The sequence below is a fragment of the Pseudopipra pipra genome, chromosome 1, assembly GCF_036250125.1.
Source record: "Pseudopipra pipra isolate bDixPip1 chromosome 1, bDixPip1.hap1, whole genome shotgun sequence".
NCBI lineage: Eukaryota > Metazoa > Chordata > Aves > Passeriformes > Pipridae > Pseudopipra > Pseudopipra pipra.
The window spans coordinates 134,288,522-134,305,170 of NC_087549.1; the positions used below are offsets into that span (position 1 = coordinate 134,288,522).

Genomic DNA, 16,649 nt, shown 5'->3' on the forward strand with positions numbered 1-16,649 from the left:
AGGTTGAAAGGGACCTTTAAGGTCATTGAGTCCAACTGTCCACCCAGCACTACCACTGTAACCTCTAAACCACTAAACCAGATCACCCAGCAGCAGATCTAGGCGCCTCTTGAACATTTCCACTTCCCTAAACAGAGGGGTTAAGGGGTGAGAATGGACCTTAAAGATCATCTGGTTCCAACCCTCCTTGCCATGGGCAGGGACACATCCCACTAGACCATGTTGCTCGGAGCCCCATCCATCCTGGCTTTGAACACTGCCAGGGTTGGGGCATCCACAGCTTCTCTGGGCAACCTGTTCCAGTGTCTCATCACCCTCACAGTAAGAATTTCTTCCTAAAATCTAACCTAAATTTCCTCTATTTCAATTTGTACCCATTACTCCACATCCTATCACTACAGGGGAGGTGCTCTAGTCCTCTTATCAACTTCATGGCCCTCCTCTGGACTTGCTCCAACAGTTCCATACCCTTCTTATGTTAGGGACACACTTCTGTGGGCTTTTTGCCCTCCTCTGCATTTTTATATCTCACTCTAACTTTCTTGCATTTTTTATTTCTACTCTCAAAGCAAACAGAGAAAGTGCTTTCTTCTGTTTCGAGTGCACTCTTTAGATATCGTTCCAAGTATTTTTATTTACTTTTTTTTTAATTCCGCATATTTCATCTGTTTCTTATTCAGAGGGAAAACAAATACTTGAATATTATGTCAGTTCCTCTCAACTCTGCTGTTTGACTGTGATTACACAGCACTATCTGAAACATCCTTGAGACAGTGAAGTGGCTCAGAAGTGCTGTTTACAGCCCCTGACAGAGGCCCTGTTCCTCTTACAGCCCCATTTCCACAGCTGATTAAACCGACCACAGCATAAAATGGAGGTTGGGGTCATTTGTGCTACCATCCTGGTCAAACTATATGTGGTCCAGAGTCAGAGAATTCTGACTTTCTGGATATTATATTCACCTCCGAGAGTGAGTTGAGAGACCCACTAGTCCTGGGCAGATGGCTATTGTTGTCAGCTTGGTTTGTGGCCAAAACTGTTGTATATCTTCTTATTTTAAATGTAACATTTAAATATTATACATAAATATTTAATAATTATTTTTTTGCCCCTGAAACTTCTTGAAATATCATAAACAGGTAGAAATGAAATCATGTGTTGCTTGCTATTTCTAATATTTAGGCAGTTCTGCTGAGTCTTTACTTTAAGCTGCGCCAAGGAAGCACAACTTCAAACTTTCTGTAACTGAGATTACCTTTGTGTGAATTAAAATATTTTTATTGATACTACCTACCTGCCATGAGTTACATCATCAAGGGAAGAGCTACTAAATCAGAGTAAACATTTAGAAATATCAAGTTCCGGTGTTTCAATTCTGATTTTTTTCTCTCTTTCACAACAATCATAGTATCAATTAGAGAATCCTGAGAGCTGCCCCTTGAAAGAAATCTGAAATTTCCTACAGTCAGGAAAAGTTTTCTACTTATGTTTTACATTGGAATACCATGTTATATTTGCTGTCTTTTTATGGGGAAACTGTACAGGTGACCGGAGAGTGAGGAGGACTAGACCTTGAGAAGCAAGCTGAGAGCAGGTGAGTCAGAAGAAAAGCCTTGAAGAGATGAAAATTTAATTAAAAATATTAAGACCTTTTCTTCTTTTTCCAACTTAATATTGGCATGTGATTAACTCAGCAATGTGTGATGCTCATGTATTTTATGACCTTGCAAAGAAGTTGTATCCATTTCCTATGTTTGACTGGAGTCACGGGGCTTTATAATGAACAATATGGAACTGTAACACAGACCAAGTGCTGGGAGGTGGGTGTGTGCATTCGGTGTGTCACAGTGCCACACTACTGTGATGGTGCAACTTCCAGATAGGAGCTGGCTCCTCTCCTGCCAGCTCAGAGTGCAGGCAGAAAAAACACATGTCTGCCCAAAGCCTCTCCAATTTCCCTGAAGGTAAGCAAATGCATTATCACACAGAACATACGGATTGCCCTGTGCGTTCTGGTTCACATTTGTGCAGAAGGTACAAATTTCCATATATTCCTGGTTCATCTTTAAAACAGCAAATCTTCAGAGTTTACTAGCTGAAGCTCAGCTTCTAAAACAGACTGTCTTGCTGATGATTTGCTGGAGTTCATGTGCATTTTCCTTCTCCTGGGGAACTGGTTTGAAAAGGCTATTTAGGAACCTTAGCAACAGTGCTAAGATAATATGAAGCCATTTTTGTCTTTCGTGCTGAGTGCAATGCAGCATATGGGTTATGCCATCTTGTGCAATGCATGACCACATATTAATATACACAGAAACAAGCTGAACTGGAATTCCAGTTCCCCATACTCCCATCTGATAAACACAAATGAAGCCCAATAGAACATGATTTTGCCCTCCTGACTATACCAATAACCATCCCACATCCTCTAGAAAGTTCTTTCAGAGTGCATTTATAGGATAAAGTTTTCCCACTAAAAATTGCTGCAGGAACATTCTTATTCATCAAAACAAGAAATCAAGTGGCTGCTGCTTCTTGAAAAACATGAAGACATTGTTGTGAACATTGCTCTAGTATTTACAGGGGGAAGAAAAAAATAGCAGCCTTTTAGAGAGCTTTAACTCAAATCCCCAAGAGCAGCAGTGTTGCCTCCAGCCTAAAGCTGATGTCGTTTTTGATCCTAAGCCTTGCAATCTGAAGCTATCCTGTGGTTCTGCAGTTGTGTTTGTTTTGGAAGACACACAACAAATAACAAGAGGAAGGATACATGAGTTAGCACAGAGAGCTACAGGGAAAGTTGTTGCAGCTCCAAGGAGGGGGGAACTTTGTGCATGTGGCCTCTGAAAACCAAAAAAATGTCTGTAGATAATATTTGCTTTTTCTACACTTCCTTGGGCAAACAAAAATAAAAGGCAGAGGAAAATGAGTTTTTTTAAAAACTATAGCCCTTGGCTACTACAGATCAGATACTGTTTTAGTCATTTGATCTACTGAGGAGGAGAGCAGAAAGTTTTAGCCTCAAACTCCTAGAGAAGGTTGTAGAGCAGACAGGAAATCCTTACTGTAAATGAGAATCTGTTGTAAACTAGTTGAAATGCTGAAGTTCTGTTCTAGGGGAGAAAAAATATTAGCCATCTGAATTTGCTTCCATCTCAGTTGGATGAAAAGTTAGAATTCATACTCCCCCATATACCAAGTATTCCCCAAAGTTGAGTTCTGGGAATACCAAAGTGGCCTTATCAGAACATTTCATTTGAGTGAAGTCACAGCATTTTGTCTTGATAAAGTCAACAGACTTTGTTTCAGTTTTTGATCTGGAAGTTCTTTGACACAGAGAATGATGGAAACTTGTTCTTTGGAGGATGTGTTGCTCCCTGAAAAATCCCATGAATTGTTTTTTCAAGCAAGCTGGGGCAGAAGTAGTTAGTTGGAATCTAACTCTGCAATGACAGGCAGCTTCATAGTAATCCAAAAGCCACTAAAGCATTCTAGTAAGGGGCAGTATTAAGAGTGGCAGCTGCTTGAAAATCCTTAGTGCTGGCAAGGAGATCAGTAATGACATTTTATATGTATATATCTACATATATCTATATAGCTATATATGTCTCTCTATATCTTTTTTTCTGCTACAGTATCATGAAATCTATTGAAAAACTGATATATTTTTCAGTTGCATTTTAAATAAGCATGATTAAGCAGACAAGGTCAAAGAAAGCTAGTACCTGGGCAATTAATTGTGACCAGTCACTCGTTTTAAGTTGTAACTAGCAGTTGTTACCCTGAGGTCAACTCCTTTAGAAAATGCCAGGATAGCCTTGCCAAGCAGCCAACAGCCAGGGCTGTGGGATGAAAATAAAAGTGTTACAAGAAGTAATGATGAAAGTATTACAAGTAGATTAAATGTTCATCAGTGGGAAGAAGGTGAGAAAGAGGTCTCAAGGGAATTATAAAGACAGCAAGCTCAGGAACCTGCAAGCAAGGAAGAATGGGATTCTGACTAAGAACAAGTGAAAACCCATTATCTTAGCCCAAGAATCACTGCTAATTTTCATGAAAATAAAATCAGAGGCAGATCCAAATATTCACTAATTATTAAAGAGATAATTAAAAAAGGTTGTGTGACTAAGTGCAAGTGAAATTTCACAGGTGAGTGGGTAAGGGAGAGAGGGACTATTTGCCACAACTGATAAAAACAAAGTGCACAGAAGAAGCAAAAAAAGAAGATTGAGGACAACAGTGAATAACTGCAATTGAGCTCTTAGTGGAAACAGACTAATTTCATGTTCTACAAGCGAAAGACATGAAATATGTACTCTATTATCTGATCTGATACCGAGAGGAGGGCAGTTATTTTAAAGGAGATTCATATGGTTGATAGCAAGAAAGGAAATAAGGACAAGTTTAAATTAAGACATGGGAAACCAGGGAGTAACAAAATAACAAACGCTGTCAAGGAGATGGACTGGATGACCTTGCAGGTCTTCTCAATCACATGCTTCCTGGACTCCTTATGAAGAGAACAGAGTCTCAGTAGCAGATATTTAAGATATCACGTTAGTAGCCAACTTCAGGAGACTTGTCCAGCTACAAACAATCTGCTTTTCTGCAACCTCTTTGTAGTTTTAGAACAATGAAGTTACTAAAATGCAGCTCTGAGTTTTATCAAAGCATGTCTTTAAAATACTGGCAATAAGCAGAGGTGCAGCTTTTCTCTTCTTATTGCCTAAGTGTGGTGGTATCTGAGTTGTGAATAATTTTGGTGTTTTTCCAGCTGCTTTGCGTGCCTTTGGCAAAACAGGCATTACTGCTGGAAAACAGAGCTGCGCTTCACCCCCTAATTTCCTTCTCTGTTGGGTAACCCTCTCACTCAAACCCCAGAACCTGCACAAGAAGAATTTTAGAATCCCCCTTCAGGGGGGGTAGGTGGCCAGAAGGCCAACTATTTCTGTCTTTTATTTTCATGCAAAGGCCAAAGTGTTTCAGTACAGTGGGAAATGGTCTTATTAAAATTCATGTCCAGCTCTGCACATGTGTGGACTAATCAATAGTAAAGCAAGTGCTTGTTCTCTCTCATCTGCACTAGCACCAGCCAGAGCAAAGGGTGATTCCATCTCATGGCACATGGTCACCCTCCATTTAGAGGGAAGACCAACTGTTACAAATAGACAGACTGGGTCAGAGGCTTTCAGTAGCCCCTGTGGCCCGACAGAAGGTGCAGCTCCCAGACTGAAATTCACTGAGGTGTAGAAGGATGCAAAGCAAACCATGCACTTCTAGGACTATATACTCTGAAAGCCGTGCTCTCCACTGTGGTGTAAGGCCAGTGCCAGCACCAACATGTCTTGCACAGTGAAAGCATATGTAGGACGTCAGTTGACATTGGCACTGCTGTGTGTTATTAATGATAATGGCACCTGTGGTTACTGACACCATCCTCTGCACTTTTCTCTAGTTCTACTATCATCATCATCATCATCATCAAAGAACTGAGTACCAGGCATGCCTTCTAATGAAGGACATACAGGAAGTGGTAGACCAATGAAGGACAACAGGAGTGTAGAGTCAGTTTCCTGCAGGAGCCTGTCCCTGTTTTGGTTTAAACAACAGACCTTGATGATCTTGAAGCTGTTTTTCCAGAACCCTTTGGAGAGAGAGGTTTTGTACTAACAAACTCCAGACAACGACTCCAGGCAATGTTTACTAGTCCTGTGGTGCATTGACTTGCTTGTCAGTGTTTGTAAACTTCAGTCAGTTCCTCCTGGGTCTCTGAAAAGCTGCTACAGCCCCCCAGTGGTGCAGTTGACACTCAGCTCCTCCAATCTGTCCTTTGCTGGGACAAATCTCAGTAGTAAACTAATTTGAAACCAGGATCAACTATCAGAGAATTTGTGAGCAAGATGGAGGCACAGGCTAATCAATCTGTTGCAGATAGTTTGTCCAGCTTTAGCTTTATAAACAGTATGCACTCTGCTTCCTACCACTGTGTGAGGGTGTGGGAGACAATGTGTACAAACAGAACTGGAAAAGCCCTTGATATATACTGTCTTGTAATTGAGTATGTCCTAGAGAGGGAAAGAATAAACATTAGCAAACAATTCTGACTTTCTCCTAACCTTTGCAATGAAATCATCCTATAATTTATGGCTTGATTTTTTAAATTACTTTTTATTGGATGAACAAGCTCATGTGTGCATTAAAGTTCATCAGTCAAGAACACATATATATAAATATATATATATATATATACACGCACATAAGTCTTAAGGACTAGGAAAAACAGGCTCCTTTTTTTTATTTTATTTTACCCACAAAAAAAAGCAGAAAGTCATGAAGAATACCTTGTGCATGAGTTGGAATTCAGACAAAAGTGGAAAAAACCTGCTCTTTTTGTGTTTTATGGCAGTCTGGTATCTTTTTAAAGTTACATTTTTTGTGTCAGCACTCAGCAGATTTTAGGTGAGATAAACTGCCCATTCTTTTCTTTTTGCCTCCTTTTTTTTCCACTGTAGCATCTGGGACCTTAAAACTAGAAAAAAAACTCCAAAAAACCCCCCTTGTGATTTATCAGCCCTAATTGTATTGCAGTGGGGTTTCAGAGAGGAGATCATTAGCACACCCAGACATAAGGCAGATGTTCCAGTGATGACATGTCAGCAGAAGGAGTGCGTTTCTCTTTTGCCTCCTCCCTCTTTCTTATTCCTTATCTAATCTCATTCCCCTCAACACATTTGTCATTTATATCGGTGTGATGTTTGCTGGTGGGAGTGGAGGGGCAGGAGCAGCTCTCGCAGCTGTGAATCCAGCCCATGCAGGGTGTCCTCTGCTGTGCCTGGCCATGGCACATCAGCGCACAGCATAGTGTGGATCAGGATGTTAACAAGGATTAATAAGGCTGCTGTGGATACGCAGGTGAGTGGCTGTGTTTGTGTGTCACACCTGAGAAGACCATCCCACCACAGTCAGTAAACATCTCAACTGCTGTCCTGGCTTCATGTTCCCTTTCCATGAGGCTGTTCATTCGCAGGCTGCCTGGGTGGAAAAGGCTCAGAACAATTCAGTTTCTGTAGCACATTTGTTTAAGCAAAGTATTATTTATGAAGATTTTCCATTAAAAAAAATAGATGTCCTCTGGCATCAGGGAAAGTAATAAAGGCTCTAAATTATGTTCTCAATTCAGAATTAATCTGGGTGACTGGACAAGGGAGTAAAGAAAGGAAGAAACGTGAGCTTCAATTTATAAAGAAGCATTTTTTCCCCCAGCTGCCTGGCAGTCTATGTTGAGTAGGGTAGAAGCTAGGGCACCTCTGAGTTTGTAAAGGTAAAAAATAAAAAATTGTGATTATACCTAGAATTTTAAAACATTTTCTTTAAGAAAAAACTCCAAGGAACAGAAAAGACGAGAAAGATCCCAAAAACCATCTTGATAAGAAATATTTCCCAAAGAAAAACCAATGGAAACCCAGCCAAATCGGGATCCTTAGAGCATGGTTATATATAAAATCCTTCTCCTTCCCCCCCTTAAACCTATGCTGCATGCAAGGTTTATTTTATTCTTGTCATGGTAAATAATTACATGGCTGCTTTCCATTTTAGGAGTAAAGGCCAAACTTTAAGTATGATTGCACCAGTTTTGTGTCAGTATGTCTGTACGCACAGTTATAACACTTAACACATTTACAACAGAAATGTCATACAGAGGCATCCTATCTCCCACTACATTTTGTGTGTTTCTAATATGAGGAAGCCAGAAATGGGGTAAGCTAGAATGCTTATCAACTTCCAGTTTTCAATTTCCCTTTCCTTGTTCATTAAGAAAGCTGTGGAAGGCTTTGAGAAGAGCAGCTGCTCTCCCACACCAGTCAAGATATCCACAAAGACATACTCATCCTCTTTCTTCCAACCCCCACCACATGTGGAGAGAAGGAAGGTTTTGGTGGCAGCTCTGACTTTGTGATGACAAAGGGATGTAATTTTCTTTTCAGTGCTCCTGAGTCTTTTATAGCTTTTATAGTATTACCATTAAAATCAGTGCCTCCAAAGAGGAATTCTCTTTTACATTTGACAAACAAGTCCAAAATTAACTTTTTGTAGCATAAATGCTCACAAGCTTTTCCTGCTCTCTTTGCACACCACACCACCTCCCTGAATTATTTTCTTCAGCATTGGTTTCAGAACAATGCATTTCCCATCTAAATGCATTTCTTTAAAGCAGAAGAGACACCCATAAACTCAGGGCCCAGACATGACTGATCTGGGCAGGGCAACCAATCTCCTGCTAGACAAGGAAACAGGGTTGTCTTTATCATTGGGACTGATTAAAACTGTCACTGTCAGTGGTACACGTTTTCTAAATGTGGGTAAAATGTAATGATTTATCCCTTCCTTGCTGGATGTCACCTCAGTAGGTCAAGAAAAGATTCTGCATTAACTGTTAGGGTTAAGTTAGTACCTCAAAAGGAGGTTGACATGGAACAGTTCCATCTGGAATAAATCCTGTAGTTTCCTGAGTAACCCTGTGTTCTCTGTTGCTAATGGCTCTGGCTTCACATTAGTGTGTTAATAGCCCCATACTTTTTTGGTCTATCAAGAAGCATTGATGGGAAATCTGCTCTTGTGTACCTGCATCTCAAAAATGAGACTATAAATGTGTTTGATAAAAGCTGCAGCAGTGATGAAAGGCAGAGTTCTTTAAAACATTAGATTTTGTAGGGTTCTTTGACTGCAAAGTAGCTTCAATCAGAATCAGTGTGGCTCACATTGGGTGGATTACCAACTAAATAGACAATATATGACAAATTATGATTTAGAAGCAGAACAACATTGGCACTGAAGTGTCTTCAATGAGTGAGTGTATTTCTAGAGGTATCCAATTCTGCTCCTGTGTTATTTAAAGTTTTTGATCAATAATTCCATAGGAAACACAAGCATTACTGTAATACTTATATAAAATATTGATATAACATTGATAGCAAACTCCCTGTTCAAAAGTAAAGTGTAAGAAGAGGAAGTAACTGCTGTGTGCTGAAGTAAAATAAATTTGGACTGCAATTGAGACATGAATTTTCAATAGTGAGGACAGCTAAATAGCTGGCAAATCAGAATATCTCTCAGATGAATTTAATAATTAATTCCTGCATAACTGGATGCTCAGGAGATGCAAATAAGCACTCAAGCATGAAAAATGGCAAAATCTGAGGTACAGCATAGTCTTTAGATTCATCATGATGGACTGTTAGACCCGTGCTTTCAATAGGGACCACTGGATTTGTTCCAAGAGTGAGCAATGAGATCTCCATGTGTCTGTGCAAGTTTTTCCACAGTGATTTTCCCTGTTTTCCAACATAATTTCTCCTCTACATCCATTCTCGTGACACATATAACTACCAGGAATAGTTGCTGGAGATGCAAGTCAAGCACACATGGAAATGTTTGAGAAGTCAGTTGCTAGATGCACTACAGATGTTGCTTGTTTGGAACACTGGTAGCTGTTCTGCTCACAGTTCTTTCCAAAAATACACTAAACATCATCATGAATAGCAAATTCTTTTTTTAATCAATACTTTCACTTTGGTGTAGTTTTGTTCTGTATTAGACACTTCAGAAAGGAAAGAAAAAGTGACTGCAAAGAGAAGCTAGAATATCTCAGGCAAAAAAGGGAAGATCCACAATGGGGAATGGTACTTTTTGTTCTCCACTGAATGGCATTTTTAAAAACAAGTAGAGTTCAATATTTCTCACAGAACCTTGTCCTGACTCTGGCATGCTGGGGAAAAGCAAAACAAGAACAGTGTGCAGGATATTCTATATACAAACACTCTATGCCTTTTGAATGGATAAAAATAAATCCATCACTCTAAACGTTACTGCCTCATAGTTTGTTTTATTATCTTCTCTGATTTTCATTATTCCAAAATTAGTTTGTATATGAACTAACAAACTTACAAACTCTGTGTAAAAAAATTAAGAGGCAATAGTTTTACAGATACCACATGAATTTAAAATAGCTTTGTAAATTTTGCTGAAATAAATATTAATAGTTTAAAAAATCGAGCCTTCTTAAGCGTCTGGATGAGTTTCTTCTTTTAAAAACTTATTTTAAAAATAAAAGCAGATGCAGATAAAACTTGAATTTCAGAACAAGAAATCAAGTTTTTGTTTAAAAACAATTTAATGACAAACTACATCAGCTTGGAAAGGGAGTGGTTTTGAACTGCATATCATTCACCTGTGTGAAAGAAAAAAAGTCAACCCCAACTCTTGAGAACTGAAGTCAGAGGGAAATCCTAGACATGCAAGAGATGTGAGCTGGATCCTCTGTATATGTACTCCCCCGTTGCTAATTTACACTGAAAAAAAACATTTTCCTTTCTTCATTCCACATGCTCCTCAAAATTTGGAGTTGAGCTTGAAGGTGGAAGATGTCACCCTCCAACTAATACCTGTAACAGGTGAATGAAGTTGTGAGGCTGTGGTGGACTCGGTGCCACTGATCTCAGAGTTAACATCTGGGTAAAGGGTCTTTACCTCTGCCAACACCCCCAATGCCAGCTGACTTCAGTGGGGCCTGCAAGCACTCAGCTTGTCAGAAGTATGTACCAAAAATTATGTACCAAGAATTAGCCAATTATAAAATTTGCTGCTACTATTATGGCTGGGGCTTCCAGTAATTAGTTTCAACACAGGCAGAGTTTCTGATGCTGAGATGCTCCTGATGGTGTCCATGAGGCTGAGTGGGTAGCACTGCTATAAATCACCACCGTGCTCTCAGCAGGGATGCTGTTGGCATCCCTCATTGGAATTTGCACTGGGGCTATGCTCTGTGAACAGCAGCAGCCTGTATCTGTACTTCCCAAGATGAGGAAAGAAATGACTTTGTGGAAGGAACTTCCGCATTACAGGCATTCCAGTTGTTCCTTTGAGCCACAGCCATAACTCTTTCCAGATGTAACCCTTCACTTCTCCCTCTTTACAAGTTTATTTTCCTTGTAAGGAAGAAAAACATGGAAAAGATTTTTGGTTGGTGTAAGCCAAACTGAGATGTACTGAATGTAAAGAATGAAGAAGGCTTTATAGAACATCTGACAACAGCCAGTGAGCTGAGTCACACACACAAAGCCATGGAAGTGCTAAACCCCATCAGATGCTTCTGTCTAGGTGAAATTCATTTTCTTGCCTAACATTGCATTGGAAAGGAGTATGCATGTGCTGGTGCAAACACAGGAAGGGAAATCTTTGCCTAAATTTATGGCTTGAGCAAGGAATTTTGTGGCCTCTGTAGCTCCTGCAGCAAAGAAATCTGAAGGTTCTGGACACATCCTGCTTGGGAGGATTTTATCACAGCAAACATGTATGTAGAAGGCTGTGGCAGCTCCACAACTCTCATTCTTCTCTGTAGCTTCTCTCTGGAGCAGGAAGAAGGTACACAGTGAAAGCACTCAATTTTCACACTTAAATGTTCTTCTGGTGAGAATATGGTGATAATTCTGAATTTCAGTTAAGGTTTTGGGCATAGGCATATGCCCTTCCAGTCTTTGTGTGAAAAACACTTCCTGCTTTTCATGTCTGGAGGGTCACTGCAGCTGAACCACTTCCTAGGCATGATGAAAGAGTTCCCCAGCCTGAGAGCCCTGTCTGACACTATGACTAAGGGCGGGAATGAGGGGACCACAACTGGATGCTGTTTTGGCTTTTTTGTTGAGTAACAGCATCATGGTAAAAGCTGAAGTGCTGATAAAGATGCTCTGTCTTTTAACTGAAATCCCCAGCCTGTGCTCTCCTCCCAGAGGAACTGTGGATGGACCTATCCAAACATGCTCACAGCTGTGCTGTTCACCAGAGAACCAACTGTGGAGAGAGAGAGGTAAGTGTGGTCCCCAGAAGAAATTTGGGATTTTTTGGCCTTTAGTCTACTGGATGGAGAAATCATAGCAGCAGTCTCAAATCATTCAGATAGTGTTTCCCCACCCCATTGTATTGACTCTGCTGATGTGGTGGTGTGCTGTCTGCCCCTATTAATGAAACAAAAAATGTGGGTTTAATTTTTCTGAACAAGCTTAAAGCACAGCTGTTCAAGGGAGCTTCAGGCAGCTTTTTTCTGATGTTGAAGGTAAGCTGATGAGCCTACCATATTTGTAAGTTTAAAAACAAATCCCAGTGGCAAATTGCAAATTTAAAACCAAAGTAATTTCTGATGCCAGCAACCCTGGGCATCTCCTCTGTGCTGCCAAACGTGGCATCATAGCATTAACTTTTTCTTCACCCAGAAGCCCTCCTGAGGCTGTCAGTTTGCAGAGTGGGCCTGATGCCCAGAGCTGCAGCCCACTAATACAACAGCATAAGAACAGAAAACATGAAAACCTTCACTTATCAGTGACACCAAAATTCATCTTTGAGAAATGCCAGGAAAATAAGGTAAGGACATGGGAGCAAGTGAAGACCTTCTGTTGAAGCATGGTGTGCACCTGAATTCCACTGCAAAACATCTCAGTGTGGGGCCTGCTGTTTTGGTAAGTGTGAGATACAGTAGTTCTCTTCCAAGGACACTCTGAACTACTGATTCAATAATTCACATTTGAAAGAAAACTCTGCACACATAGATGCAGTAGGCAGGGATTATTCCATATTTTATGTCAACACATAGATATCCTACAGAGTATTGGGTTTTTTTTTTCTTTCCCCTCACTTCTCTCTTTTTTGGTCTGGTTTATGTTTAGATTGTTATTAAAAACATGTGAAAGTATCACAAACATGAATTTGGCTGCCAAAACTTAGGTTCCTAAAGCCATATGTAGGTATCTAGAGCGGCTGATTTTCAGACATGAGGGTTCAGAGCATGGCAGAGCAAGGCATTGATATACAAATACAGGTGCTCGTTGTAAGTGATCAAGTTTGAAAAATTTTGCCTGGTATATTCAGGAAATTAAACATGAAAATGGTGAATCTCTGAGCATCTGACAAATTAAATGCTTAAATGATCCACAGAATGTGGCAAGGCTGTAAACCTTCCAAGATATTCATTGGGGATCTCAAAGAACATAGTTGGAATTCCAGACTTCTTCAAGTTCATTTATTGACAAGGGACCACATTTAGACTAACTGTTAGCAAACCTAAGGCTGATTTAAGAGGAATTTAGGAGCCTTATTCAACAAAGTAATTTGGACCATATACTGTTTGGGGCAGCAGCCTGTGGAGGTATCCAGCAGTGCTGCTTCTACTGCTGCTGTCTGTAAATGCTCACGCTTTACTGCACATACTCAGAAGTGTCTCAGCATGAGCAGAGCTTTTGCAACTGGTGCAGAATAACTTAAAGTTTGTGGGAGGCCCAAAGCCACTGAGCCTGTTTAGATGACGCCACACATGGGCAGGCTCAAGAGGACACTCTGCATATAACAGCCTCTTGGCTACTCTGCTCAGACACAAAGCAGTGCAAGTGAATGCTAGAAGTTATTCAACCTTTCAGGATCTGAACAACCTTTATTTTTCAGAAGAGCATAACTGTGTGATGGACATGTCTGGAAAGAGACATATGCTTCAACCCTCTCATGGTATTAGTGTCTTCGACGCAGAAAAGGATGCTGGACACTGAGGAACCACAGGAGAGCAAGCGTCCTTCTGGCACTTAGGGAGAGAGGACCATCCTAGGATGCATGAAAGTCCATGCTTTGGGCCTCCTTGTGCATTTTTGTAATACAGACGATGCAAACTGCTCACTACTATGGGCACAGATCACAACTTTCCAGTCCCACAATATCACTCCATTTGGATGACTGCAGCCAGAGACCCCCATTACTTCTACCTGCAGCTCTGTAGTCCCACTGCACTGTGGGCTGCTGTGAACTGCAGCATGGCTGAGAGCAGAGCAGGCAACACAGGGCTGAGATGAGGTGGGCACAGACTCTGGCTGCTTGTCTACCCTACCTTGCACACCAGTGCTCTTCTGAAAAGTGGCTTTGAGACAGCACCCAGTGCCTCAGCCCTCAGCATGGCAGGAAAAAAAGCCCAGCTTGGTGCGTGCTGTTTCCTCCTTGGCACCAGACTCGAATGTTGCTGGATGGGCTCAAGGGAGTTGCTGAAGAGTAAACCCACAGCTGTCACTTCTACTGGCTGTATAAGACATTGGAGTAACTAGGAGAGATGCCTCGGATTGCCTTGATGGGCCAGATGGCTTCTATTTAGGTATTACGATGCCCAATTTAGGAATCCAGAATAGGAAGTCTGCTTATGGCCCTGGCATGCTATGACCATTGCCTATTATGCTGTTCATAATTGTGTCATTGTTTCCGTATGGTTCTGTTTTATTACATCCATCTGCTGCTCCATATTTTATATTTGAAGTGCAGGCTTTCTGTGCCACAAATTTGCTCAATGCTTAGCACATAGGACAAGCATGCCAACACCCCAATCCTGCACTTCCCCTACCAGTCCTGGTGGAAGCCCTTAACAGTTGAATGAAACAGTTAAGACAGTAGATCGTATGGAAAAATGTCTCATTACTCCTTAGAGCACCAGCATTCAAGGTGTTTGTCTGCTGGTGTCTGCTATTTAGTGTAGCAAAAATTCAGGACTCGGAGGGCAAATTAAGAGATTGATTCTGCAACCAGTTTTTTAAGCTGTAGACATCCATAGAGTATGTGGAGAAGAAAAGACAGTTTTCATGAAAGCTTTACATGTCATCTTTACATCTGTGACACAAGCCAGGCAAACCAAGGAACTACATTGTTAACACACAGGCTCCACTGCCACCCTCTTCTACTCCTGGTGGTTTCATGGCAGCTTTCGATGCCAATATGAAATGATCCCCCTGGGTTTCACAAAAGGCCATGCCTAGGCCAAGATTTTCAAGTGTTATAGTTTCTGACTGCTCAGCTTCAGGCAGGTCTGATTTTTTGGAGGGCACCTAGGGACTCAATGCTCTTTAAGCACTCCTTATTTGAGTCAACACACCAGCTTGGCGGTTGCTCAGGGACACACATTTTCATTCCTCCAAAGCCTCTTCCATGATCAGATTCATGGTTGCTTGTGTATTTGTATTCCCATTCTCTGCTGTGCATCCCTTCAGTTACAGAAACAAAGAAGGTGGTGCAGTAGAGCAAAGGTGAGGCTCTACATTTCTAGCTCGTTGCTGAAAAGCTCCAGAGTAATTTGTGAGAAGTTCTAGATGTGACATGTAATTCCTAGATAATTCTATGTTCAAAAGAAATACCAGCTTGATCCTTTCAGTGTTCATGGATCCAAAGTTGAAAAGAGAAGTATTTAATATTAATTGTTCTTCCCACCTGAATTGTTCTACACAGCAGCTTGGAAAACTATTATTTATATGACATTTCAGTGGCTTTATATGTACTGGATTGATGATAATGGAATACGTTCACTTTTTCTGCAGGCTTGAGGTGAATAAATGGCTGCAGTCACAGTACCCGCTACTACTTTCCTCAGCAGTTTGGTTTTACTTTATTCTACCAGCTATAACCAGTGCCTCTAATAAAGCAAGCATAAGCTGCTAAAAAATAACCCTGTATGGTTTCATGAGTCTGTGGGGAAAGAACGGGAGCAGTCACATGCTTCTCCAGTACAGGCACTTGAACTTGCAGCAGCTGGTCCATGGATGCTGATGTTACTCAGTACTGATATGGCATTTTAAGTTTGCTTCAGCCTTAGAGAAATAGGACAGTCCTGGTTTCCACCTGAGGAGTTTATTATTTACAAGATGTACCTGGCACTGTTCTTTGGTGGCCTCACTGCAGATGACAAAGAAAGGAATGAAGTGCTCTGCCCAAAACTGTGTAAGTTTGTGGACAATCCAACTGCCCAAGTTAGCCCAGCACCCAACCACAAGGCCATCCCTTCCCTTCCATGTCCCTGATGTACAGTGGCAACAAGCTGAAGAGCCTGGGGTGGTGATGAGGAAGATGTTATAAAGATACAAGGTACGTGGGCAGATTTGGGGACTGGTCCTGCCTTAGCAGCCAAGAGAAACAGGCAGAGCTCAACTAGGAAAAGATCACTGGGAGAGGTTGTTTTGAGAGGTGATCTGCAAGGAATGGGCCAGGGCATTGTTCTGGGACATGGGGGATCAGCCCAGAAAGAAAAATGGTCACAAGACAGTACATGGAGCAACAAGAGCAGACCCGAGAGATGTTTTATATTTGAGAAGGCATATGTGTGTGTGAAACAGCAGGATATGAGTCATTTGGGGATGCCATCCCCGATGTGTGCTTGGGTACCTGTGTGAAATGGCAATTAGAAGCTGCTCCTCATGTATCCATTCCATAGCCCTGTGAGAAGCACATAGTTGTTGTATCCTCTCTGACTGGACTGAGCTCAGCCCAAGCCTCCCTGGAGAGGAGGTAGGGAGTAGCCATGGAGTGAGATCAGTCTTTGGGAGACCTGTGGTGCCCATCACAGTGCCAAGAAGAAGCTGGTGAAGTCAGAAGTGGGGAGAGAGGGAGAGAGAGCTGGGGAGCTGGTGCCACTGTGGTGGTGGTGGGGATTTACACCTGGAAGAACAAGGAGGATCTGTGAGGTAGCTGGAGGGTAGACAAGCCAGCAGCCTGCAGGAAGGAGCAAGGTAGGAAGAAAAAGGAAGAGAGTGCAGGGAGGAAAAAGGGAGGCCAAGCACAGAGCCTCTCAGTCCTATGGCAGCTGAAGA

The 16,649-nt window shown here is 41.4% G+C and overlaps 2 long non-coding RNA genes across 2 annotated transcripts; both read left to right on the plus strand.

Moving 5' to 3' along the window:
* The first annotated feature begins 2,239 nt into the window (after nt 1–2,239).
* On the plus strand, nt 2,240–5,870 carry LOC135425973 (uncharacterized). The gene is made up of 2 exons (XR_010435811.1): nt 2,240–4,919; nt 5,453–5,870. It is a non-coding gene; the product is annotated as an uncharacterized LOC135425973 (long non-coding RNA).
* A 5,976-nt stretch (nt 5,871–11,846) lies between these two features.
* Nucleotides 11,847–15,511, plus strand: LOC135420839 (uncharacterized). The gene is made up of 3 exons (XR_010433753.1): nt 11,847–11,860; nt 12,264–12,411; nt 15,384–15,511. It is a non-coding gene; the product is annotated as an uncharacterized LOC135420839 (long non-coding RNA).
* Nucleotides 15,512–16,649: the final 1,138 nt, after the last annotated feature.